Source organism: Pholcus phalangioides, unplaced genomic scaffold (assembly GCF_987345545.1).
Source record: "Pholcus phalangioides strain wild (caught in Gottingen) unplaced genomic scaffold, Ppha-v1.0 ptg000039l_1, whole genome shotgun sequence".
Taxonomy (NCBI): domain Eukaryota; kingdom Metazoa; phylum Arthropoda; class Arachnida; order Araneae; family Pholcidae; genus Pholcus; species Pholcus phalangioides.
In genome coordinates this window covers 12,620,697-12,647,110 of record NW_028301625.1, presented here as the reverse complement: position 1 = coordinate 12,647,110, position 26,414 = coordinate 12,620,697, and the positions used below count along the sequence as shown (strand labels likewise).

General features: G+C 36.3%; 1 long non-coding RNA gene across 1 annotated transcript in view; it reads left to right on the top strand.

Moving 5' to 3' along the window:
- Positions 1-1,458: 1,458 nt before the first annotated feature.
- The window catches only part of LOC149065597 (uncharacterized), a 72,911-nt gene continuing 47,955 nt past the window's right edge, over positions 1,459-26,414 (top strand). The window contains exon 1 of the long non-coding RNA XR_016195604.1: positions 1,459-1,683. This is a non-coding gene — a long non-coding RNA (uncharacterized LOC149065597). The remainder of the gene's footprint in view (positions 1,684-26,414) is intronic.

The window sequence follows — 26,414 nt, the reverse complement described above, 5'->3', positions numbered from 1 at the left end:
CGGACCAGAGAGCGCGCAAGTTTCCTCCTTTAACCTCTCCTTCAACATTACAAAGAGGAGCCAAAATGCTTGCTTGCTCCGACCAGGGCCGCAACTAGATACTTGGTCAGCCGGGCCAAGCATGCATTTTGACGCCCCCTCATAATGTTGAAGAAAATATTAAAGAGTGAAATTTGCGCCCCCTCTAGTACAGCGCCCGGGGCCATGGCCCCCACAAGGGGTAGGCTGACAAGGCTCCAGCCCTGGGGCCTGGGACGATTTTCACCATTTTTTGTTTTTTTTACGCTATACATTCATCCTAAAGGGGGCCCGGGAAAGTCTCGTCGGGGGCCCCGCAAAAGATCCCAGCCTGGGGGCCCTGTTTCAGGATGTGGGTGCCATGCCCGGGACACCAGACCCACCTGCACCCCATTAGTTGCGGCTCTGGCTCCGACTGTCGAAGCATCTAGTTGTGGCCCTGCATGTATCACACATCTGGTTTTGCCTGTAAAATTCAAACTACGAATATATTTAATCGAATAATCTGCAGAAGAGAAACTGCAATATTTGATATATTGCATCCAGCTGAGAACGCAACCAGATAAGTGGAATTCGCATTGCTCCATGGGAATCAGTCCGGACCGACAATTATTGACGTTATAGCCGAGATGTCGTTACAATCGAGGCCGGCATAACCGAGTTTGACTGTAAATGTGAATGTCGTATAAACGAGAGTCTTATAAACGGGAGTTCTATTGTACATTATTATTCTGGTTGTTTTTCCGCCATGGGAAAAATAATCCTAAATGACATCTGTGCTTCCATCTAGCGGTGGGGGTTTGATTTAAAGATTAGACCGATGATAACCAATGCCCTCTGGTTCGATTGATGGCTGTATTTTCATGACCGATTTTTCTAGTTGCCATTGTCCTTTCTTCACTCGAGCTAATTTTCTTCTCGTTTTTTTTGTTTTTCTTCTAGAAAAAACTTCTCTTTTTCTTCGCATCAATTTCTTATATTTTATTTTTCATTTCTCTCACTTTCTCGCCATCATCCTCAGCTGAAAAAAATAAAATAAAATGAAAAAAAAGAGAAAAAAGTGGTGCTACTAGTAAGTATCCTCTGATAAATGTAGACGTCAAATACGCCCGCCTTGGACGTCACTTACCGCTGGTGCCACAGCGACGAAGGTCGGAAGCAACTGACGGATTGACAGCCCAAAAGAATACAGATAAGCGGCACAAAACTGGGCAAGAGAAAATAATAAAATAATAATAATAAAAAAAGTACATATATTCTATCTATATATATGAAGTGAAAAACGGAAAAAAACTGATGAAAAAAAAAGGGGGGACCCAAAGACGGCCCACCTTCTGCAGGATGTGAGAAAAAAAATGTTGAGAAGGGTGTGTGTGGGGTGGGGGGGGGGGGAAAGCGTAAGCAACATCTCAAGAGATGACTTAGAAAGATGTGGCAGTTGCCAGTGGACTTGTGGGCAAGATATTGGGTAGAAAAAGGGAGATCCACACATATATACTCACTTACTCACAAACTCAACCAAATCTCACGAATACTCAGTTATTATTATGAAGTGGCTTCTAAATTTGGATGTTCGGAAATGATTTGTGTTCCTTTCGTTTGTTGAATATATGAATCGGGAGAGCCCTCCAAGTCGCACCATAGGGATACATTGAGTCGCTAGAGGTGAGTATAAAATGATTCTGTTTTTTGTGGAATCTATGACTGTTAAGAGTCTTAGTTTGGTCAAATTCTCGACGATTAGTTAACTTCTGTATCGAAAGTTTCCAGCGCCACCTGGTGGTGATTTCCGTAGCTTTCGAAAGAGGTATTTTATCTCAAATCCTCGATGCATCTGTCTGATTACTTCACTTATACGTACTTTTCTGGTTTGTACCATGTGAGCTTGTTTTTGATAGAATTGATGTTCAATTGACGTTTAACTGAACCATCTATTCACCTGAGCTTGTAAAATAATTATAAGGTGAAAAAATAGATAACTATTATAAATGGAATAAGTTAAAGTGTATATGTATCTTGAAAGATATAAGAAAACCACTAGGACCTAGGACAAAAAATTAAAACGATCCAAGATCAGAAAAAAATGGAACAATGCAGTGGTTGTTCTCTTAGGGGGAAATCCCCAACATTGTTCTAAAGGCGTTTCTGATGAGGGTAAGCAAAAGTGGCAAAATTTACATCCATTCTGTGCCCATTCAACATGTCTTGAAAGATACTGTGACAGTAATTTCTCAATTTTTGGCTTCAGAATATCCAAAGGTACTCAAAGGGAGTTCTGAAGGGGGAACCCTCAACATTCTTCTAAAAGCGTTGTACAAGCCAAAATGACAGAGTTTACCATCCGTTCTGTGTCTATTCGATGCATCATGCTTATAGTAATTTCAATTTTAGGCTTTAAAATATCCAAAGTTATTCCTAATAGAAGTTCTAACTGGCTCTATTGGCTAGTTACATTTGACATTGAAAATTAGATGGGAATAATATTTATTGAATATGAACGGTAGGGATCGTTAAGACCTTCTAGATGATTTGCTGTGTATGCAAATTCTTTTAGGGTATTCCACAGGGCATTATCAACAGCCATCAATCAATCTAACACTTTGGTACTAAAAATACCTCTCGTTACATCAAGTTCCGTTATTCATTTTTATAGTATTGTCAAAACCAATAAATTAAAAATTTCCTCATTGTTGAATCTCATTTTTCTCTTTCTTCGATATTCGTATATATTAGTGAAAAAATAAAATTGTTATATTAAACGTAAAAGGATTAGTTTTATCTGTTGTTTTCGGCGATGTTCGGAGCAGATGTTATAACACGAAATTTCCAACTTTCAAAAACACATCTCCAGCGTTGTTCTCAATAGGCGGCACTATTAGATAAGAGGATATATATTATAGGCGAGAGGATACAGTGATGGGCATTTTAAAAGGGTATACGTCCAACTTGTCAAAACGCGCAACTCTTTTGAAGACAGGAAGGTTAAAGGTCCAAGGCAAAGCCTCGAATGTCAATAACTACCTAAATTAAAATTGTTGGGTTCGTGTGTTCTGGAAGGGCACAGAGTTGAGTAGAAGCTGCATCAGCGATGCCTACACGTTGACGTTGATGCTAACTGCCCATGACGGCATCTAAATACCAGTCTCTATGTTGATGTCTGCCAGTAGCTGATAATTTGGAGCGTGTCTGCAAGTCATGATTACAAGTGGCAGTCAGAGATGTAAATGCTATTCTCAAGTCACATCCATACAATTTCTCTCCGTCATAAACCAGGCTTTCAAATGATGGGCGAGTCTTTTTATACCCGAAATTGCAATAAAAAAAATAACGTAGTTACAAAAAACACGTGTCTTCTAATTATAGAACAAAGTTCTACATAAAAATTTAATGCGTCCACAGACTTACTTTGGTTCAGAATTTGGTCATGTTTTATAAACACGGATGCCCATGGGATTCGTTACATTCATGACATTTTCAAAAATCACCTGCCCTATTTTTCCCGTATCTATTCAAAAGAAATTCAGTTTCATACGTCCTAAAACAATTTCAACAATTTAATACATTATCCATTTTTCCAACTCAATCATATTTCTTGAATTACTTCATGGACTCTGAAGTTTCATTTACTATTGTATCCTCTCCCATGTGGCAAAGAATAAACTGTAACCCAATTGTAATGAAATGGTTGTTTTTGTGGTAAAAAATGGAAGAGAACAATGATAGAGGTTACTTAGTGAACGTTATTTTCCACGTGTTTTCTGCGACACCTGTCGATAATTAGATAGATATTCTCGCGAATGTGTTATAAAGCAACTTTCATCTTCACTATTTTTGGCAGATGTGTCTGGGGACACGTTAATGGAATACTCCGCCCTCACAGACGGAATTTCATGTTCAACAGCTGATAGGGATGCAACACAACTTTGGGTTCAAAAATCGGTGATACAACTCCCAACAATACTCATTCAGTCAGTCTGCAGTTTTAAATTTGTTTTTCCGCGCGCTATTTATTATTATTATTAATAATACACTGAGTTTAACAACCTCTAGTCACTAATTTCCGCCATTGCCAACAAATGTTCACATATCCAAAAGACGTAGTTTTATAAATGTACAGATGTCGATACTATTGTCTAAAGTCTGGGCAGATTTTTACACAATTGTGATAATTACGTAGAAAGTATTGACTTGAAAACATGAAAACAAAAATACTTAATGGCAGCAATACATAACAAAAAATATTGAAGATTAGATAACATCGAAGTACTGAAAAACAAAAAATGGCGACAAAGTTTTAATATTGATAATTATCGTTATAAGTATATTACGAAAATGTGGTATAATGGAATTCAACAGAAAACAAATCACGCTTTCGAAATTCGTGGTAATTTTCCTATATTGTTGCTGAAGGACGTCTAAGGGGAACTTCCGTCAGTTTGTTTATTGCAACAACAAACACAAGACAATGTATTTGACCTTTCACATTTGCGGTATTTTTTGTATTTTTTGCCATAATAAACCATGGAAACGCAAAGAAAACTCACTGTCTTCACTTGTATCAGGTGCTTTTCATTCTTGTGACTTGGCCTTCAACGGGTCAAGTAATTTACGTCGTGTTGCTTAAACGTTTACGTGATTTCGAACGCAATAATACAAGCTTTTGTGCTCATCATAACACACCAGATAAATATCCTGGAACTTTAGTTTGCCATTTTCGCTATTTTTACCTGCAGTAATTTTCTTCTAGTAGGAGATTTGTCATTATACGTTTTCCTCATGCCGACTCTTTTCAACGAAAAATAAAAAAATTATTTAGATTACATGCACGTTCTCTGTGAATTTTCTCAATTTTAATCAATTTCCTTTCTCTCGCGTTTGCAAGTTGAAAAAATTAATTACGAAAGTATGAGAATTGAAAGGTTCTCTTTTTTCCCTGTTATTTAGTCATGGTCACGTTTTAGTTTGAATTGGCACCAAACTGCGCATGATCTAAGCATCTTCCTTGATATACTTACGGATTTCCTTGAACGTCTACAAAAGATGTACTAGAAGCGTCTTATAAAATTCCGGTTTGTTTTCGTGTAGGAAAAATATAGACGTTACATAACGTTATATACAGGGTGATTCCATAATTTCCTTTGTCACGTTTTACTGGCAAACCGCTAATCCAAGAATCATAATTCCAATTAGAAAAAGTTCCAAATACCATGTAGAATTCAGATACGTCACATTCATGTTGCAAAAGCTTGTATTGTTATAATACAAAAACCAAAAATACAAAACCAACGTTATTAAAATACAAAAACCAACTTTTCATACGGACACCCTGTCCTCAAAACACCAATTATAAATTTATTACCTTGTTTCTTCTGAGTCCAACAAAAAAATTTTCACGTTTCTAAGTGCAGAATTCACTGAGATATTTGAATTCAAAAATTGGAGAAAAATGGGGAAAGAACCGCAATACTAACGCGGACAACGCTTCCTTCCCTTATTTATGCTGTTCTTTCTCAGTTTTTATAAAATTTTTGAATTTTAATATAATTAATTTCAAATATCTCAGAAGGCATTACATTTAGAAACGCGAAATTTTTTTTGTTGGACTCAGAAATGACAGAGACACAACTTTCTAATTGGGTTGTTGAGGACAGAGTGTCCGTATTAAAAAGTTGATTTTGTATTTTAATAACTACACTGCGTTCTACACGTTATTTGGATACTTTTTCTAATTGAAAGTATGCTTCTAGGATAAACGGTTCGCCAATAAAATGCGGCGAAAGGAATTATGGAATCACCCTGTATGAACATTATACAGGCTGTCCCAAATTGTTTGCACATCGGATATCTCTGCAACCGTTGACTTTAGAAACATACTTTTAGTTACAAAAAGTTTTCAAATGACGTGCAGTTACTTAAAATCTGAAAATTTGTTTCAGGGGTCGTGTAGATAAAAAAATAAAAAAATTAACTTTTTATACAATCCCCGTGTGCTAATAACTAATTGAAATGTAGATCCCGCTCTGAAAAATCATTCGCAAAAAAGTTCATTTTTAAATGCAATAAGTCTCATCGAGATATTAAATATATAAAATCACTATATGTGTTTTGGCAATTTATCACTGTGTTGGCAAGTCGCATTAGCTCGAAGTTGTAACTTTTAGGGACCGTATACATATAGAATGAACTCAGCTATTTCATTTTTTTTATTCACAATAAATCACAATCACATTTTCTGACAATTATTTTGATAATTACAGAATTTTTATAACTTTGAATTTAATTTAGGTTTCCCAATTTGTGAACATCAATCATTAGCGATAAATGCTGAAAACTCCAAAATCAAATACCACCGTTAATATTGCATTTAACAAAAATGCAACTTTTTTGTAAATGATTTCTCATAGCCGCATTTATATTTTATTAATTGGAAGTTTTAGCACACAGGGTCTACATAAAAGTTGATTTCCTCCTCTCTGGAGTTAAGCCTCTCTGAAAAGCCATCTCCCTATAAGGCTATTTCTATGTCCGGAATGTTTCTATCACGTAGAACATAGTCTCCCAAACTTTTTGTTCCATCGCCCCCCTTCATCAGAAATTTTTTTCTCTCATCGCCCCCCAACTCAAGTAAACCCATGGGATCCTATGTTAAATCAGTAGGTTCTGTCGCCCCCTTGGACCATTCCATCGCCCACCAGGGAGCGATATTGCCCACTTTGGGAAACACTGACATAGAACATCTTCGACTTGTTGCTCGTGAGCACCACAGTGTTCGCTGAAGATTTCAAGAGTACTCGATCTCGAGACACTGATATATTAGACGTTGTATTTAAGAATTGGTACTATGTTGATTTGAGTTTGAACTCATCAATCATTGGTGACAAATGCTGAAAGCTTCAAAGGCGAATATCTCCATTAATACTGCATTTTAAATATGCAATTTTTTTATAAATGACTTCTCACAACCACATTTACATTTCATTAATTGGAAGTTTTAGAACACTGGGTCTACATAAAATGTTAATTTTTCTATTGTTTCATGTGTTGGAAAAATTTAAGACATGTTGACTAACTGCACGTCATTGGAAAAAAATTTGTTTCTGAAGTCAACGAGATTGCAAAGGAGTCAACGATTGTGAAGTCAACACAAACGTTTAAAAAAGATGTTTGAAATAAAAGCTGAAAAAATGACATATCTTTCCTTCATGGGTTTGATTCGGACGAAATTTCTATTATATTAAGCCGTAAAGGCTAACGACACGAGATTCTTGGGTACGTTCTTGAAGTCAAGTCCAACGTGTTCGACTGCACCGGGTTTTTCCGGTTCTCGCCCCTGATCGCGTGGTTAAAGGTCAGCGTTTCCATTGCACTCAGGAACGCATTCCTCTTATCTCCGATAATCCATGCGTAAAACTTTGCGTGATGTAACACGCGTCCGTATTCCATTGAAATGTGTAACAATGTAATACTATTACATGAGGTATAAATGCATACATATATATATATATAAAGATTATTTGATACGAAACGTATATTGTGTGTTACCTTCTGAAAGATTTTATTCAAATTATATTCATCAGTCGCACCACAGAATGGCGATATAAAAGCCGAATAAGAATAATAATGCGCCGAGGGCTCGAATGTGACTTCTTGCTTCCGTCTCTTCCACCGTCATGACTTAATTAGGCAAAGCAAATGAGGTCATTAAGCATGTGATATAACAGGAAAACAGTAATCTATATTCTGTCGGTGGCATCGATATAACCTGCCTCTGCCACTCCTCGGTCATAATTCAAAATCCAAGATAGCGGCTGCTTCCATACCAATACAAACGGTGTCCCTGTGAGATTGATGAACTGGAAAAACACGGAAAGAAACCACCTGTTTTAAGGCGAAGGGCGATCGCACATGGTCATTGCATGTAATTCAGTGTTTCTCAACCTTTCTGAAAACAAGGACCAGTAAAATGTCTGAAACAATTTGACGGATCACTTGTGTCCGGTATTACGGGGCATCCCTGTAATTTCCGTTGTTTTGATTTTTGTATCCATTTGTCCCGTTTTTTCAACGATACTTATTTGTATTCGTAATAATTTCTAAAGTCGTAATACACACAGCGTTTTTATAACATAAATTATATTATGATAACTGTGGCAAAAATTGTAAATATTCATCTCACGTATTTATCAGGTTTAACGTTTCTTCCGAAATTTTTCAGCAATTTTAATTACGATGGGTGATTGTGCCTACTTTTGGCAATATTTTTTGATAAAAATTGGCGATGTCCCGTCTTTTACGGATTAGTCCTATTTTTCAAGATTTCAGGTTATCGTATTTTTCTCATTGAAGTATATGCTATATATTATATATATCTCAATGATGGGTCAGCAGATCATTTGAATAATTGTTTCGTGAAGTACCGTGCATTTTTGCTAACTGCGATTTTCATCAGCCCTTTATTTCAGAAATTTTAGCACTAATTAGCAAATTGCATTTAAAGCAATTAATTGAAATTTTTGGCAAAATTTAGTGACATCCCGTTTTTAAGATCGCAATTTCCTGCAACCTGCTCGATGATGTATGGTGAATCTAAGTATGAAGATATAACTTCATTTTAACCTACAAAGATATTACTAATATAAATTACAACGGATTAATAATTTTGTCAAGTCTGCCTGCGGACCACCTATGCCATCGTCGCGGACCACAGGTCGAGAAACGCTGATGTAACTCAATGATCATCGGTGAATAATAATTTTGTAGAGTACACCTCGCTCCAAAAACTCGGCGATTCTCCGATAGAAGTGAAAAAAAATCGTGGAAATGAAATTTTGAGATACACCCCACCATCGAATGGTTTTTTTTTTATCCATTTTTAAATTGAAAAATCAGTCTTCCATGATACTACAGAGTATGTATGTACTATGATTTAGGTTTTGCCTCTTAATCAACACACAACCTGTATTTTTCCCCCGTTGCCGTCAGTACTTGTCACGAGAGAGAGAGAGTCGCTACAGCTGCTGTTGTTCCCTCAGCCAAAAGATTAATTCGTTCCATGTAGTTCTTTGCTAAGAACCACGCCTTCTAGACGAACAAACACTTTGCCGCGATGTCTTCTTATAAGGTTGGAATTTTCTCAGCGCTTTGCTGATATTTATTAAGCAACTTTTACGGAATCGTTTCTTTTCCACGTGATCATATCCCGTAATGTGTTGAGCTCGAAACTTGGTGTTATGGTATGATACTCTTTCATCTGCGAGAAAATCTTCATGCCGATAGCCTTCTTCATGCATAAGAACTTTCCACCTTAATTTCTTCTTGCTATAATTTAGTTTCCAATCTGGCTTCTGGTGATCCTTATTAAACTAACATTGAAAGTATAAATTCTATATTTACAGTTCGCGCTTAATTGGTTTCGCTACCCTTGAAGTCAAATTTTCGAAAATGACTTCAAAATATATTGCAAATAAATTACTAAAAATTTCGTGTCAATCGGTTAATTTTTATAATAAAAGAAATAAATAGATCATCTTTCATAATAAAAGAAAGAAATAATGCAGGGGTTCTCAAACTTTGTCAGAGGCGCCGCGGAGTGGCGTACATACGCGCTGGCAAAGGTTTTTCGAAGAGATTCTTTGTTAAACTGCTCTGGGGTGCCGCGGGTGGAAAAAGTTTGGGAACCCCTGAAATAATGAATTATAGTGTAAACGTATACAAGAAAAAACATTTTAAACGCGATTTTCTCATTTTCAGTTTTTGAGCTCATTCGTAATATAAAAAAATACTGCTGCATTAAAAATTCTGAAATTTCGCAGAAATGTTTATTCTATATGTGCTAGTAAATGGACCTCAGATTTAGCAATTGACTAAAGGGAAGCATTTTTTTAAGAAAATGTTAAACTTGGATTTTTGAAATTTATATATTTTTCAAAATTTAAAAATTCATAAAATTCTAAAGAATTACTTAGATATCCAAGTTCGAGGTCTATTTTACTAACACATGTCGAATAAAAATGTCTGCAAAATTTCAGAATTTTTGTGGTGTAGTAGTTTTTTTTTTTATTTTACACAGATGAACTCTTAAAAACTGCAATCTTAGAAAACCACGTTTAAAGTGTTTTTTGTATACATTTACACATTCATTATAGTTCTTTTTTTTATTTTGAAAGAATAAATTAACCGATTGAGATAAAATATTCAGCATTATTTGCAAATGAATGAAATATTTTTTGAAGTTATTTTTGAAAATTCGACTTCAAGGGTGGTGACACCTCTTAATAGTAGAACTACTGTACATATGGAGGATTACGAACCAAAGTGGTCTAAGTCACTGGAATGTCATTATGAAAAATTGCAGTCCAGTGACTTAGACCACTTTAATTCTCAACCCCACATATGAACCTCTATAGAACCCTAGTGGTAAAGAACACTGGATTTTTACACCCGCTAAGTTTAAGGGTCAAACATCTACCCAGTGACACTGGAAGCTGAAAAGACCGAATCTTGGAACTACTTCAACAAATTTTCACGTTTTTGTTTACCAAATCTTGGACAAATACAATTGTCCCTTTATCAACTTCAAAGTCCCAAATGAAATCAATTTGAGATTTTCAATCTAGGACTAGACCCTAAATAATTTGCAGAGTTGCCCATTTCTAAGTATGAGAACTAGGTTTGCCGTTGATGGAATTTTCAAAGCACTTCACATCAAATCATAGAAATACAGGGTGTCTTGGTTAAAGGTAACCAAAAGTAATGGATTATACCGAGAGAATCACACATACTTAGTTATGAAAATGCTGCACCTTGATACAGGATGGCTCTTAGTTTTTTATCTAAGGTCATACCAAGGTCACGCATGTGCACTGTCGACAGCTGCTTTGAAATGCTTTCCAAAGTAAAGTCGTGCGCTTACTGTTAGTCAGCATGCGAACACCACATCATCAGATTCAGTACGTGTTTCGGCTAGCAGCAGTTGATTCAATAACGCTTCATATGCTGCTTCTAAACACTTGGCAGCGTATCCAGTACCGTTTAAACATCTGCAGAACCTTTAAAATTAACCTTCAAATAAACCTGAGGGGAGTTCTCTCTTTAATACAACTAAAATCTATAACTAATCCTGTGCAGTTCTCTCATTATGAGACATTGTTTTTGAATACTTCTAGCCCGGACACCCCGTATAAACCTCATATAACAATTTTCACTTTCTTCTAAAAGTCTTTTATAACGATAGCAAACTCCAAAAAAAAAAACATTTCGGAAAAAGAGTCGTAAGTCTTTTATTGTCTTATTACTTTTATTTCTGTCTAGTTGCTCTATCGATGCCTCATGCACAAACGTAAATGTAGCCTAATTTTTTGGTTGGTTGCGCGAACCCCCCGAGGCTAAGATACTAAGCTATCAGCCGATTCAAACAGACAATACTTTTGAGATTATTCACTTTTTTTTACCATCTTGAAGAAAGATTATTCGAGGAGAGACAAAAAAAACACACAACAAAAAGATTCGGCAATAGTCAAAAGCTATTGTAGTGATCGTGTGTGTGTGTGTTTATTATGCTGATCTTCTCTCCAATCTTGAAGTGCAATTGACAAGGAATGCATCTTTCTCGTCGTCGTTGTCGAATCGCTTTCTTGTTGCTCGTGCGTGATTGAAAGATCCACTCGTCACGCTTCTCGTAGCGTATAAAGCGGGAATATATAACGCTATCATCTCCCTCTTTCTCGACAGGTTTTCAAGAACTCTCCACTCTGGAATTATCTTGAGTCATTGACATCGTGAAACTTGTTCGAGAGATAACACTGACTGTATATGTGACAAACCTCTCGTGAATTGAAAAGAATCTAACATGGATACATTGTAGAATATCGACATGAAGTTTTTATTGCGATTTTTTTCCCAACATCCATTGATATGAAAAATCGTATCCATTAAGATGAAAGAAAAAAATAAATAAAAGAAAAATTAATTATATAGTTTCTTCTTTCCTCACAATTACCAGAAATTACGTTGATTGGACGTTTAAGTATCCAAAAGGCCCACAGAAGAGTATTCTCCGATTATGATGTTTCCAGCGCCATAATCAATAAAGATTAATTCCTCCATCTTCTCGTACTCTTTTTTTTTCCCCCCCCTCTTTTTTTTTATATTATTATTTTATTCTCGTCTCTTGACAGCAGGAAGTGTTATTAACATTTTTGCTCCTTGTTAATAGATGGTTTATTAAATGATTCTCGTTCCCGAAGAACACATACACACACACCGTTTTAATTTTGATAGGCTGCTATTATGAGCGCAGGTAGTGATTTTGGCGACACAAGTACGAGTCGCAATCGCCAATTAAGATACGGGAGGCGATCGCTTTTAGATAATGGACACCTAGGTATTCAATATTCGGCGCAGTTTTCAATCCATCATCCCGAGAATAGATAGCCATTTTACCTTTTTTTTTATTTCTTATTATCCAGGATGTCTGGGTAAAAAGAAAAAAAAATCCCCCTTAGGTAAGAATAGGTAATACGTGAGTATTGTAGATGGCGTATTTTTTATTTCGAAATCATCCGGGAGGTAAAATTTTTAGCCGTAAAAATAAGTGACGAACTGTCTGCATATTTATGTATAAAAATGACGCCACCGGGTTGATTATTGCTAAAAGAACTGTTGGTTTCTTTTTTAACGCTCTGTCGTTTTTATATACCAGCCATCGATATAATCCGGCGATATCTTAATTTCTGTGATGAAGAAGATGGGGGACACAACAAGAACGGCGCTGCATCGATTGCCAAGCGTTAATTTTCTAATAACCCCTTTTGTCTGGCGGTGGTTGTATGTGGATGTGGTGCCTTGCTTGGCTCACTGCAGTAGAGAGAGTTGAGCAAGCGAGGGGTTAAGGTCTGGGTGGAAGAGTCGTCGTCAATGCGCTGTATGGATGGTAAAGGTGGTGATGGTAGTGTTGCCGGGTGGGGAATTTTCATCCATCCCCTCCCCCCCCCCCACTCCCTTCTCGACGATACTACACACTACACTATACACTACACCGTGACAGGTAATTTTGATGCAGGGAGTGGTGTGATATGGATGATGCTAATGATATGTTCATTACTGGAATGGACGGGTTCCATTGCGAAATGGATTTTTCTTAATCAGCATGACAATCTTTAGAAGCAGAACTTTGGAATTGTCTTCTTGACAAATTGGAGCATTTGTCTTCACTCTGAAATCATTACCTAACACTGCTCCTTACCACTCTTCCTCCATTTTCTTCATCTTACTTTAGCTGCCTCTTTCTTATTTTATACTAAACTTCTTGTGTGAGAGAGATAAGGCTCGAAAATAGGGCAGTTGGGCAAAACTCTTCTCTTTCTCTCTGAATTATATACGGTATATTTTTTTGTTTAATATCTTATCTTACTTTTAGTTTTCTTGCCGCGCAACATCTTGACGAATATTAAATAAGGATCAGGGAGGGCACATTCACGAAACCAAAACCGGTCTATATTCTCTATACACTGATGGACGTGGCATCATCTCGAGTTAGCACTTTCCACAATGTCTATATATATCAGAATAAAAACCTAATCTTGAGGGTTTCTCTACGAAAATCTTCAGTTTCTTTTGTATAAAACATCGGATATTTTTGAAGGGAAAATGGCAATTTCTCGACTTTATTTGAATGCTGACCCGACAATAGTCTTGGGGTTACTAATCACCGAGACAAGCAAAGCCTTTGCCTGATGACTTCATGCTTTTGAGTAACTAGAGAGAGAGAGAGAGATCTCCGACAAGCCGAGACCTTAGACTTAGCCGAGATACGGAAGAAATGTATTCATTCCTTTGACAAATGACACTGCGGTCTGCTGAACTGCTTCCGCAGGTAATGAGGCGAATAGCGGTTCCTCTAAAGATTAAAAGGCAACGAAAATAGGTGGCAGCTCCCCGACGTCCTTGCCTTGGCTCGGCCTCTCTGTAGGCTTCTACCCTAAAGACAAGTAAAGGGTAAAGACGGGGATAGGGCACAAGCAGCTGCGGATGATGTAACACTAGGTGCTTGCTAAATGGACGATATTCATTGGACGCTGAGCACTTGACGCTTCAATTAAACCTTGCCCCGCGTCCCCAGTCAGTAACGGACTTTGAATTTTATATATTTTAAAGTGTGAATTCGAGCGCAATATCTCGGAATGTGTAGTAAACTGCGTGGAAGCAATTCTAATATCAGTAGAAGCACTGTAGTTAGAAGGAGCGTCATCAAGTAATCGAGAATATGATCTCTCATTTCCGACTCTAGTTGCGTATGCTGAATTATTGTGATTTTTTTTCCTTAACCCTTTAATTGGCAAGCATTGAAATATACAGAGGAAAAATTTTTTGAGGGGTTATATGAAGCAAATAAGGTGACCTTGAATGCTATTACATAACAAAAAAAAAATTATTGCCAATATTTAAAAAAATATGAGATGTTGCACTTCAGGGAACTCACGATGTTTGTATGATTTACATAGATTTGAATGGTATAAAAATATCATTTATTGTTTGCCAACTTTCTTTTCTATCCTTGAAGAATGTACAGCAACATGCCTCCTCCACACATGGTATTTCTCTCCAAAATGCAAGGGTTAAAAATCGTTTTTGCTTGACTTGTCAAGAAATAGGAGACGTGTGCCTTTGAGCCATTCTGCTGGTAATTATAGAAACTTCATGAAAACCTCACAATTAAAAGTTGAATATTAAGGAGTTGCTTTAGATTCATCAATGCCGAAACCATCTCAAAACATTCAATGCCTTTATTTGAAAAATATAGTAATTTTTGTTACTTTTTTGAGAGCAACAGGGTCACATAAAGGGTTGAATCTCATTAGTAGTATAACATTTAAATACAGAGTTTTAAAATCTTACTATTATGAAGTGGCCACATGAATACTGGTTATGTATACTGATAAATGGTTATGATTACTGGTATAAACTATATCAACATCGTGATTTTAATAGCTGGAAAACTACGTTTTCTATGCGCGGTTATCTACAGGATAAAAATGTGCAAGGAACAGCACATTAAAGGTCAAGATATATTACACTATACTCATTGTGCAAGCCTCAAGAGAAAATGTTGACCTGTTGGTGTGAACTGGATTAGCAATAATATGCAGAAAAGCAGCGAAAACGTTGTCGACTGAGTATTTCGGTATACTTAATACAAATACAAATACAACGCCACAACAGGCAAAATGCCCAACGAGGTGGCTGAGAAAAAGATGCCCATAATAAATATGGATGCAATATATTTCAAAAATGCAACCCAATTAAAAATGCAATTACAAACAAAATATATGCATGATGAAATACTATACAATGCCCATGAGAATACTTATGGTTGTCTTATCATCATCTTGATCATTTTTATCCATCAATGAACTTTACCTTCTACGGGGCTGGACGTTCCAGGATGACAGTGTCAAAATACATTGATCTTGAATCGTGAAAAATAGGTTGGAAGAATTCGAGGCACCATTTGGGCTCATAGATTGGTCATGACCTACCTCTAATCGAGATCCTATGGATCTTCGTCAAGAAGATCCATAGGATCTCTCATCTCTTTCTTGATTCATTAAGAATCTTGGTGAAACATGATTTGATGCAAATCTGGGTAAAATTAGGTAATAAGAGCACATAAAATAATTCCACGATGAACGGTGTTATAATTCGTTGCCAAAAAATTATTAGAGTACGTAACTTTCTGGCCAAGCAGTGTAATTTAATTTTACTGTCCTATATAGTAATGTCACTTGATGATCGGTCCAGCCAAGATAAAAAATTTCCGTTTGTGAACCGAATATTTGAGTGACCACTCACCGAAATTTAAGTTGTCGTAAGTCCCAAAACAAATTTTATACCAAAAATTATCTGGCTTTTTTTTGCTATGCGTTATAACGTTCATTCAAGTCCGTTCTTAAACCCTTTTGATCTGTACCGGTTCTGTCCTACAGATGCTTTGTACACAACCAGCCAGCCACTTTGTAAGATAGGCACTTTTTTTTACCCTCTACTTTCAAAGCTTTGATTTTTGGACTTGATGCATGTGTAGATCGTTTTTAAAACTTCACAAGGTCTTAACTTAGAGCTCAGTAAACTCCCGAGGAACTTTGGCTGTTCGAAAAACGATGAGCCAAGCATCGTCTCGTTCGGCGTATCATTAAGTCGAGGTAACCAGATTCGAAAGCTCAACTTCGGTGATATTTCAAGAGATCGTTTGAATGGAGCAACAAGAATAAAAATATATTTTTCGAGACAGAGTTTGGAGAGAAGATAAAGAGAGAGGGAGAGAGAGAGAAATATAAGAGCAGAGAGATGGAAGCAAGCCGTTTAAAGCTTTGCTCAATAAGCAATGAAGATGGGGAAGGTGTTTTATCACAATTATCCGTCGTGTTGGTTGTCCCTAGTCCCTGCTGATTAAGGATAAAGGTATCTTGTTCGTTTTAAAGAACAATGACATCCTAGGGGCTGTACATCTGTTGTACGAGTGACGTCTATCGATTTTGAATCAACTCTGGCTGAATGAAGGAAAAAAATTCCTTTTCAGTTCCTAATTTTTAGATTAAGGTTCCAGTAGAAGAAACTTAAACTTTAACTCGTAAATTTAAAAACATAGTAGTATTCATAACAAGATGGGAAACTAAAACTAATTAGCATCAGCCGTCAAAAAAGCTGGAAAGCTTTGCTTCAGAAACGCATCGACATCAGCAAGGACTAAGGACAACCAACACGATGGATAGTTTTAATTCAGTCATTACCCATCTTCATGTTTACTGAGCAAAGCTTTGCTTGCTTCCGTAGATGAATTACGTACGGGTACTAGAAAATACAAATACAAATACAACTCCACAACAGGGCAAAATGCCCAACGAGGTGGCTGAGAAAAAGATACCCATAACAAATATGGATGTCATATACTTCAAAAATACAGCAACCCAAATAAAAATGCAATTACAAACAATAGGTAAGATGAAATATTATACAATGCCCAAAAAGAATACTTATGGTTGTCTAAAATAGACGCACATACCTGTAGGCGCTAAAGAGTAGCAAAGAGTGCTTGGATTCATTGTGTAGTAAGACACCTCGATTTCCTAGTTCCGATGGCTTCTCGCTGGCCAAATGATATCAGGTGCCACTTCAGCAATTAAGATTACATCAATCTGTTGTGCTTTCTATATGTTGGACGCTGCTGACACTAAGACGTTCTGGTCAGGGAAATTGATGGCATTCAACGATTTGATTTTTTATGACACTATTAATTAAGAAACGAGACTGTAATTATGAAATCGCCCACCTATATTGAGACCTAGTTACGCCAATATCAAACCTAGTCAGTACTAGACCTAAGAAAATACTAATATCAATTAGTGAACAGACCCCGTAGAATTCAGACAATGCTGGATCAGTAAATACAGATGGATGATTCTAGATGGACTACATACAGGCACCTGAACATGCGTGTCTCCGCACAAGAAGGGGGGGGGGAGGCGTAAATTATCCAACCTACAGTGTATATACGAATACATTACTTTCCCAAAAGTAAAGGAATTAACAACGGCGGCCGCCTTTTCAACAATTAAGCAGCAGCAGCCTTGGAAAACCACTTTTGTCTCAGGCTAGAAATGCGCCAGCCTTTAATACGCCTCCCGTGAACGATAATTTTTCATTAGTTGTCCCAACGCGCAAACCGACAACGACAGTTCGACCGATTAAGAATATGATGCCACTATCGGCCTCTGTATCTATCCCATCCTCTCTATAGTTATTCATTTATTTTTTGCCTTCCACTTTTTTCTTTCTAGTTCATTTAACAAGGAGCCAACTCTCTGTCTTCACCAGCGTAAATTTTAAGTCATTTTTTATCATTAGGTATTCTCTCAAGATGACCATATTCTTTGGGGTTTTTTTATGAAGCAAAATTCTGTTGTTTTTCTTTTATCAATTCGCTTGTTTTTCTAAAATTTTATAGACATTCAGGCTGAACTCTCATTGGGGTTTATTTGGAAAGTTATAATGCAGATTTGGATAGGGTACAATTTCTAGAAAACTAATTATTTCAATACGACACGAGTGGAAAGTTGGTATCGTTAGACAAAACGTCATCGAATTACTATCAGTGATATATAAATACTTTGGGTTATCAAGTCCTTACGGTTCCCAATAACTATTCTCGTTTGAAAAGGGCATAGCTAAATTTGCATTAATCACCTACACTGCTTCTCGTTTATTCCACGCGGAACTCTATTTGATTATGCTTTTCTGTGATCATAAGCGACAATAATCATTTTTTTCAACCTTTCGACCGTTGCGATCGTCGGAAATTTTTTGGGACCCGAAAATTCACGTATGGACTCAAAAATTCACTCGTTTGACTGTACTGTATTTCGTCTGCTATCCTACGATTCATCGATAGCAACAATGATAGTTAACTTTCGAAGTCAAATATTTCTATCAGTAACGTTGTGATGTCAACCTTGGGATGAAGTCTATATCTTTGATTTTCAACCGACCTAAGTTTTCACCGAAACGTTCGAAACACCACTTAGTCAATTCAAAATAGGGATATGACAAAACAAGTAACAAAAACACATGCTCTTACTCAAATCTTCAACACCAGTTTATCCCAACTTTCTGCCACTGCACAATAGCGTCACTAAATTTTAACGAAGACAAGCAAAAGATAATTTTGCTTACGATTCCATAAGAATCACCGCGACCGTGTGGAATAAGTGAAATGACAGCTTATCACTAGGACATCTTGCCACCAGTGTTGCCGAATCTAGTCTGTTCGCAGGGCCATTTAGGAAAAAATAGCTATTTAGTAGATAGTAGGAAATCTAACCTCTTTTAAAACTTTCCTGTACAGTTGTAATCTAGTTTTATCATCTCCAATTATATATGTGGATCCTTTCAAATAATTACCTATGTAAATTCCTTTATTAAAAAAAGTATTTAGGTAAATTTTCATTAAACTATGAAAAATTCAATGAAATTGAGAGTTAGGAATATATAGTTTATAATGCCAAAGTCTTTTTGTTAATTTGATCTTACGCAAAAGGTCATAATTTTCAGTCAGTTAAATCTTATCAATTCGAAATGTAGAAACAAAATCAGTACAGACATGCTGTTTCAGAATTCGTGCTGACCTACGCAGAAGAAATAAGTGCTGTCATAATTTTGAACTTTTCGCATCGATCCTGAAAAAAATTGAAACAAATGTGACGTACAAAATGCAAGTAGCCTACTGAATTTCAGCGGTTCAACTGAAATCATTGGATATTGAAGAAAACTTGCTAAACATTTTCTTTTACGTGATTTTACCAAATGTTTGTAATTATTGGCATAATATACAGGGTGAACGAGAAGTCCTGAATACATTTTAAGCAATTAATAACAAACCTAACCAATTGATATAAAAAAGTGCGGTTTTTGCACTAAAATACTTATCATAGATATTAGAGGTGTTTTTTTTCCTGTTTTTTTTTTGATAAACTGAAAAAAAGTTCAAATTTCACTCACACGTAGCACTGTAAAACGAAAATATCGACATAACACGTAAAATGCAACACAAACAGTGCATAATTAATGATATGACAATTTGTATTACATAAAACATACATTATTTTAATATGAGCATCCTTCCACTCGTTTAGATGTAGCCCGAGCTAAAAAGAACGCTCATATTCAAATGCTACGCAAACTGTCATAAGCATTAATCATTCACTGTTTGTGTTGCATTTTATGTATGTTATGTCGAGTTTTTCGTTTTACAACGCCACCCATGAGTGAAATTTGAACTTTTTTTTAATTTAAAAAAACTCTAGGCTATGATAAGTATTTTTAGTGCAAACCGTACATTCTAATATCTATTGGTTAACTTGTTATTAGTTTTTAAAATGTGTCCAAGACTTTTTGTCCACCCTGTATATTTTCACGATAATAATGGCTAAAATTAATTTTGGTTGTTTTGTTCTGGATTCTAGTTGTTTTTGATGTAGAATCTAGTTGGAAAATATTTTCACCGTTAGCAGCACTGCCTGCAACACTTGCACAAAAAAGCACAAAGTTCTGACACCCTGTATATTCATTTGCTGTACGGCAGTGCTAACTGGTGATTTATGAAGCTCTTAGATTAAACAAAAATAATTTAAAAGAATTTTCTCGGCAGTAGTTCTTTAAAAAAAAATTATTTAACAAGCAAAGGGATTGAAAATTTCCAGACTGAATAAATGAATTCAACCGTAATCAACATAGTGATTTCATACCACCTACACACATGTCACATTATGTCATTACCGTGATTATTAAGCCAACAAGAAAGAGATCCATGACTTTTCTTTATTAAAATTTTTATAACACTTATTTTCTGGCATAGATATGGTGGGCAATTATAATGGCAAAAAGTACTGTGATTCCAGTGAAACTCAGAATTTTCCTACATATTTGTCTCATCCCAGAAATAGTTTTTTATCAAAAAAAAATTCCCAGTAACAGATTTTAATATAGACTAGTCTTTAGGTTCATGTTAAAAGAAGCTCGTAAAATTAATCTGTCATTCTTATGTGTGTGTGTGTGTGTGTGTGTGTGTGTGTGTGTGTGTGTGTGTGGTAGGTAGGCAGTCTTCAGTTCTTGGCATTATGCTCCAGTTACCGAAGAGGCGTGCCCGAGTAGCATGGTGGTAAGATGCTCGTCTACCATCGTCAAGGTCGTTGTCAGGGTCCCGGGTTCGAACCCAAGGGAGAATATAGATAAGATATTTTCCCTAACGAACTCGAGGCGACCACCGATAGACAGCGCCTTCACTTCCAACCCATCTCACTGATGGCAGTAAATTGCAATATAGCGATATGGCCAGAGTTGGTGTTTGGTGAAGTAGTAGTTACCGAAGAGGTGGACGAGGTAAAAATAAATGAGAAGAACGGTGGCCATTTTCTTCAGGTGGATATTACGGTCGTCGCGGGTGTAAAACTAGAAGACTGGTGGCAAAAAAATTAGATGGATAGTGTCAAAAGTACTTGTCTGGGATACGCAGAATCCGTCTTTGGCTCTTAACTACCTCGATAGAATTCTGACTGTATACAACGGCCAAAAATTTCAGGGAGACATTGTACGTTTGAATAACACAGTCAAGTTTTCTTGCTACACTCTCTAATCCACATCAAATAATTTCCTTGTGAAGGATTACTTACTTTCTCATACCCCTCTTTCAGTTAAACGTACTTTGGATCAACTGAGGGCATGTCAGAATCGGGTATATATTAAAATTTTCTATTGCGTGATCAACAGTTGAGAAATATATTTGGTATAATTAATATATATGTGTGTGTGTGCCAAGAGGTTGTAGTTGCAAAATTGAGTAATGTTGTCGAAACACATCAATAACAGCGCCATAAGCAGCTGAAATAAGCAGCGTAGTATATAAACATTGTAGTTGACATTTATTGTAATTTGTGTTTTAATGAGGTTGATATTAAAATTAATGACGGGCATAATATGAACGATGGCATCATCATTAACTTTGATATCAACCTCATTAAAACGCAAATTACAATAAATATTAACTTTCATATATATATATATTATATACACACACATATATAATACCAACCCTACAGACAGAAATACGTATCATACTTGAAATCTGAAAATGATTCTGTTGCCACGCTAAATTGTACTCCACCAGTCACGATGTTTGCAGTTTTTAACTTTCTACAAAACAGTCTCACTCTACGTAACTTTATCATTACTGATGATGTTTCATCGCCATATTACTGTTATGTTATTTTTATAAAATATTGCATAATTATTTTATTGATTCGATTTTTTTTTTTGTAAAGTATATGCTGTATCAAGTCGTCTCTGTAGAGAAATGAAAATTTTGTGCTTGCTTGCGTGGCCATGACCTTATGGGTCAGCGCCATATTTATACTTGAATAAATGAATATACATGCATAATTTTAAGCCAACAGAAAGAGATCCACGATTTCTTCATCAAAATTGTTAGGTACACTAATTTTCCGGCATATATATAGTGAGCAATTATGACAAAAACTGCTGCGATTCCAGTGAAATTCCGAATTTTCTGACATATTTATCATCCCAGAAATAGTTTTTTTTTGTCAAAAAAAAACTCCCAGCAACAGATTTTAATATCGACTCATCTTTAGTTCATGTTAAAAGGAGCTCGTGAAAGAAATCTGTCATTCTTATGTGTGTGTGGTAGGTAGGCAGCCTTCAATCCTTGGCATTATGCTCCAGTTACCGAAGAGGTGGACGAGTTAAAAATAAAAAATAAATAAGAAAGAAACGGTGGCCATTTTCTTCTGGTGGATATTACGGTCGTCGTGGGTGTAAAAGTAGAAGCCTGGTGGTAAAAAAGGTAGATGGATAGTGGCAAAAGCGGTGGAAGAGGTGGGCCAATGAAGACAATGCCATTCGGAGGCGCTGAAAAGCCATAGGGTGTTTTCGGAGGCATCGTTTGAAGTGATTAATAGTTCGTGCTTCGTTAAGAGTTCTTTCAACCGATACCAACTATCCGGAGCCGAATTGGCGCTCATAATTGCTTTCATTAACTTCGCTCATTGGCTTTAGTTCCCCGAGAACCAAATTAAAACCTTCCGCTCACCAAAAAAGACCCCTTTTTTATCTATCTTTTTCTATAGCCCCCCCCCCAACCCATTTTATTTATTTTTTTTTTTTTTTTTTAAAGCCACCAGAAAAGGCTTTTCGTTGCTTCTCCTCCATTTTAGCCGCATTTTTTCTCTGAACTGGCAACCTGACTTTTATTAACAGTTTTCCAATTTAACACTTTCGGCGCGTGATTCTGTGGCAAAGAAAGGCTGTGTGCTGGAAGAGAAAGAGACCAAAAAAAAAAAGATTTAAAAAACATGCTCGAATAAAAGAGAGGACCCCTCTTTTTCCTATCCTATTCGAATTCTACCAGTGGAGAGGGTAAAGTACAGAATGCAATTAATTAAACTTTAATTATAGTCAACGGAGTTGGAAAGTTTGTGAGAAGAACTCGGGCAAAGTTCTCCGAAAAGGTCCCTAGGAAAAAAATGTTCTTTTTTTTTTTACAGGGACTATCATTGAGAGGAAATTGCCGAATCCCGAAATTGTTATCGATCTGTGAGGGTACTATCTCTGATCATCTTGTTTAGGTACATCAAATCATGCACACTGAATGTGGGAAATACTATTATATATATATATACGTATACATTCGCCCTTTTCGTTTATCTAAATCATAATTACTGTAATAAAATTCTGATTTGATCAATCACTTTTGTGCCTTCTTATCGTGTAAGAACCAAAGACCAATTCGTAGAGCACGGATTATACTATTTTGGCCTGTTTTTAGCATTAATGCATATAAATGCATAAAATCAATGAATCTTCAAGTGCATATTTTTGAAGGTTTATTAAAGCTCCGTAATACATATTTTGGAATTTTGAACTTTTTCAGGATTTTTTAGTGCATATCTTTGCATTTTTTAGTGCATATCTTTGCATTTTTTAGTGCATGTCTTTGCATTTTTTGTGCATATCTTTGCATTTTTTAGTGCATATCTTTGCCACTTTTTTTAGTGCATATAATCCAGGTTTCTACATAAAAGTCACAGGCTCCGGGTATAAAACATTACCCACATTTTGCTTGTTTGCTATTATCACTTACAGGTTCTCTCTAGGGTTTTGAGAAGTCTTAGTGATTATTGGGACTCTTTTTAACTATTTTTTTAATTTGTGAAAATAGTCTTTCAGCAGTTAATGAATGAAATTCCTATAACAGAATAAAATTAGATATTTTACTAAAAATAAAAAATTTAGAATGAATGAAAATTTTCCTGTTTGATCCTTGCCCTGAACCCACTAACTCACCTGTTATTATGCCACTAATTGGTTTGTAAGCAGGGTTGTTGGGCAAGTTTTTGCCATAGGTGGAATTAAAACCGTCCTGCATAGGATCCCAGAAAATCATTTTGTCCGGGAGCTCATGATTTTGAGACTGCTCTTCATAGGATCCCCACAAGATGGAAGCTCACTGACTAGTCAGAAACATTTGTTCCCTATAAATACAATGTATACTCAAAAAATTAATTCAGGCGACTTAATCTAGGTTGTAGTGTTACAACAACAGTAAAACTCGCGAGATATCCAAATGTAGGTCATAACGAAAGGCTACTGTAATTGTTTACCGCTATAAAATGTTTGTTTCTAATTTAACATTTCTAATTGTGACCAGGGGCGTATACAGGATCATCCTTTGGAGGTGGTGACACAAGGGTTTCGGGGGAGAGGGAAATTTGTCAAAAATTTAACAAGACGAGAAAATGGCAATCGGCCTATTCTACAAAAAGCAAGGGAAAAGACTAGAATATAAAAGACAGCCGATTTTAGGGAGGCCTCAAAAATTTGTGGTCCCTGGACACATGCGTTGTTTGCCCATGCAAGAAACAGGCACTGAAGTTGCCTATGATTATCGATGTTTGTTTTTTTTTAATTTCACACTCATTAATTGTATGCCGATTTTTGTAGATTGGCTCCTAGGCCTATTCGAATATGAAGTACTTCTTGCTTTTTGATCAATCACCCCGAATAATCTTCCTTCAAGGTCATTTTGAATTTTACGTTTTTACTTTTATTTTTAGCTGTGAAACTGCCTGAAATTAGTTTCTGCCGAAAGATTAGTATGAATATGTTACTCTGCCAATGTTTAGAACATCTAAAACTAACTTTGAGGTCTGTGTGAGAATTTTATTTAGCTAGGTAGACTTTTCTATTAAGTGTTTTTTATTGTCTCTCGCAAGCGACGCAGTGACTGAGAGGAGGTTATTCATTCATTTTCTTCTCTATCCGTCGGACCATCTTTGCTAGTCATCCAACAATATACCGAAGTTACTACAAGTTGCATGGAATCATGAGCTTCAACAAGTTCGTAACACGCGATGTGTTCACCCTCAAAAAACTAATATTTCTTTCATCCTAATCGTTGGAACTTCATGTCCAATTTATCTATGATGAATTACAATCTTGTCGAATGTTGCTACAATCCCCAGGGCATGTTTTTCGCAGGTTTGGGCCTTGGACAAACAGGAATTCATGGGTCCCTTTCTATATATAAAATTCTTTAAACATAGTTACACAGCTTTATTGTGTAATAATTATGTACACACACACACACAATTACTATCGAAATAAATTCTCACCTTCGCAAATTCAAAAATTCAACAAGATGAGAAAGTGGCAATGTTCTACAACAGGGACTAAAACAGGAGTTCTCAAACTTTTTCCACTCTCGGTGCCCCTTACTCTAATCAACGCTTATCTGTGGCTCACCAGAGCAGTTTAACAAAGGATTTCTTCGAAAAACCTTTGTCTGGTCACCGCGGTGCACAGTTTGAGAACCTCTGGACTAAAACATGAAAGACAGAAAATTTTAGGGGCTCCTGAAAATTTGTGGGTCTTGGGTACATGCCTCGTTTGAAAATGCAAGAAATAGACATTGACGAAGCCTATGATTATCTATATATTTGTTTCTTAATTTCAGTACTGATTTTTGTAGATTGGCTCCTAGGCCTATTCAAATATGGAGTACTTCTTGCCTATTGATCACGTGGGAAAAATAATATCCTCTTCGGTCCTCAATGTCTTTTTAAATTTTACGTTTTTTAACGTTTATTTTTTTTAACTGCGAAACTGCCTGAAATTAGTTTCTGCCGAAAGGTGAGTATGAATATGTTACTGCCAAGAATTTAGAACATCTAGAACTGATTTTTAGGTCAGTGTGAACATTTAATTTAGTAATGGGACTTTTTTTTAAGTGCTGTTTAGTGTCTCCCGACAGCAACGCAGGGACTGTGAGGAGGTGTTATTTCTTCTTCTTCTTCCTTTTTTATCCATCTGACCATCTTTGCCAGTGATCCAACAATGTACCAAATTTACTACAAGTTGTGTGGAACTGTGAGCTTCAACAAGTTTCTAACACGTGATGTTTCACCCTCAAAAACCTAATATTTCTCTCCCTAATCGTAACCACTCCCCAAACAATATTTGTTCAACTCCCCACTTCAAGACACGTGAAAACTCATGGGTTTCTCACATCCCCAGCAGCAAAAAATGAACTCTCACACGGACCCGTTTACGCGAAAAATGTCCATCTGCCGTGTGTGGATGTGAGTACTTGTATATCGTATGTATGTATCTATCTATATTTGAGTTGCGGTGTTGTTCCATTAAGTACGAAAAAAAAACGCCTTTTGTTCTACAACTGCTGTCAGCCTATCCATTCTTCGTTCTCCCGCCCTTTTTGCACCCAATCATTTCTGATGAAGAGCTTCATCAAGACCCCATACTCCAGGTTTGAC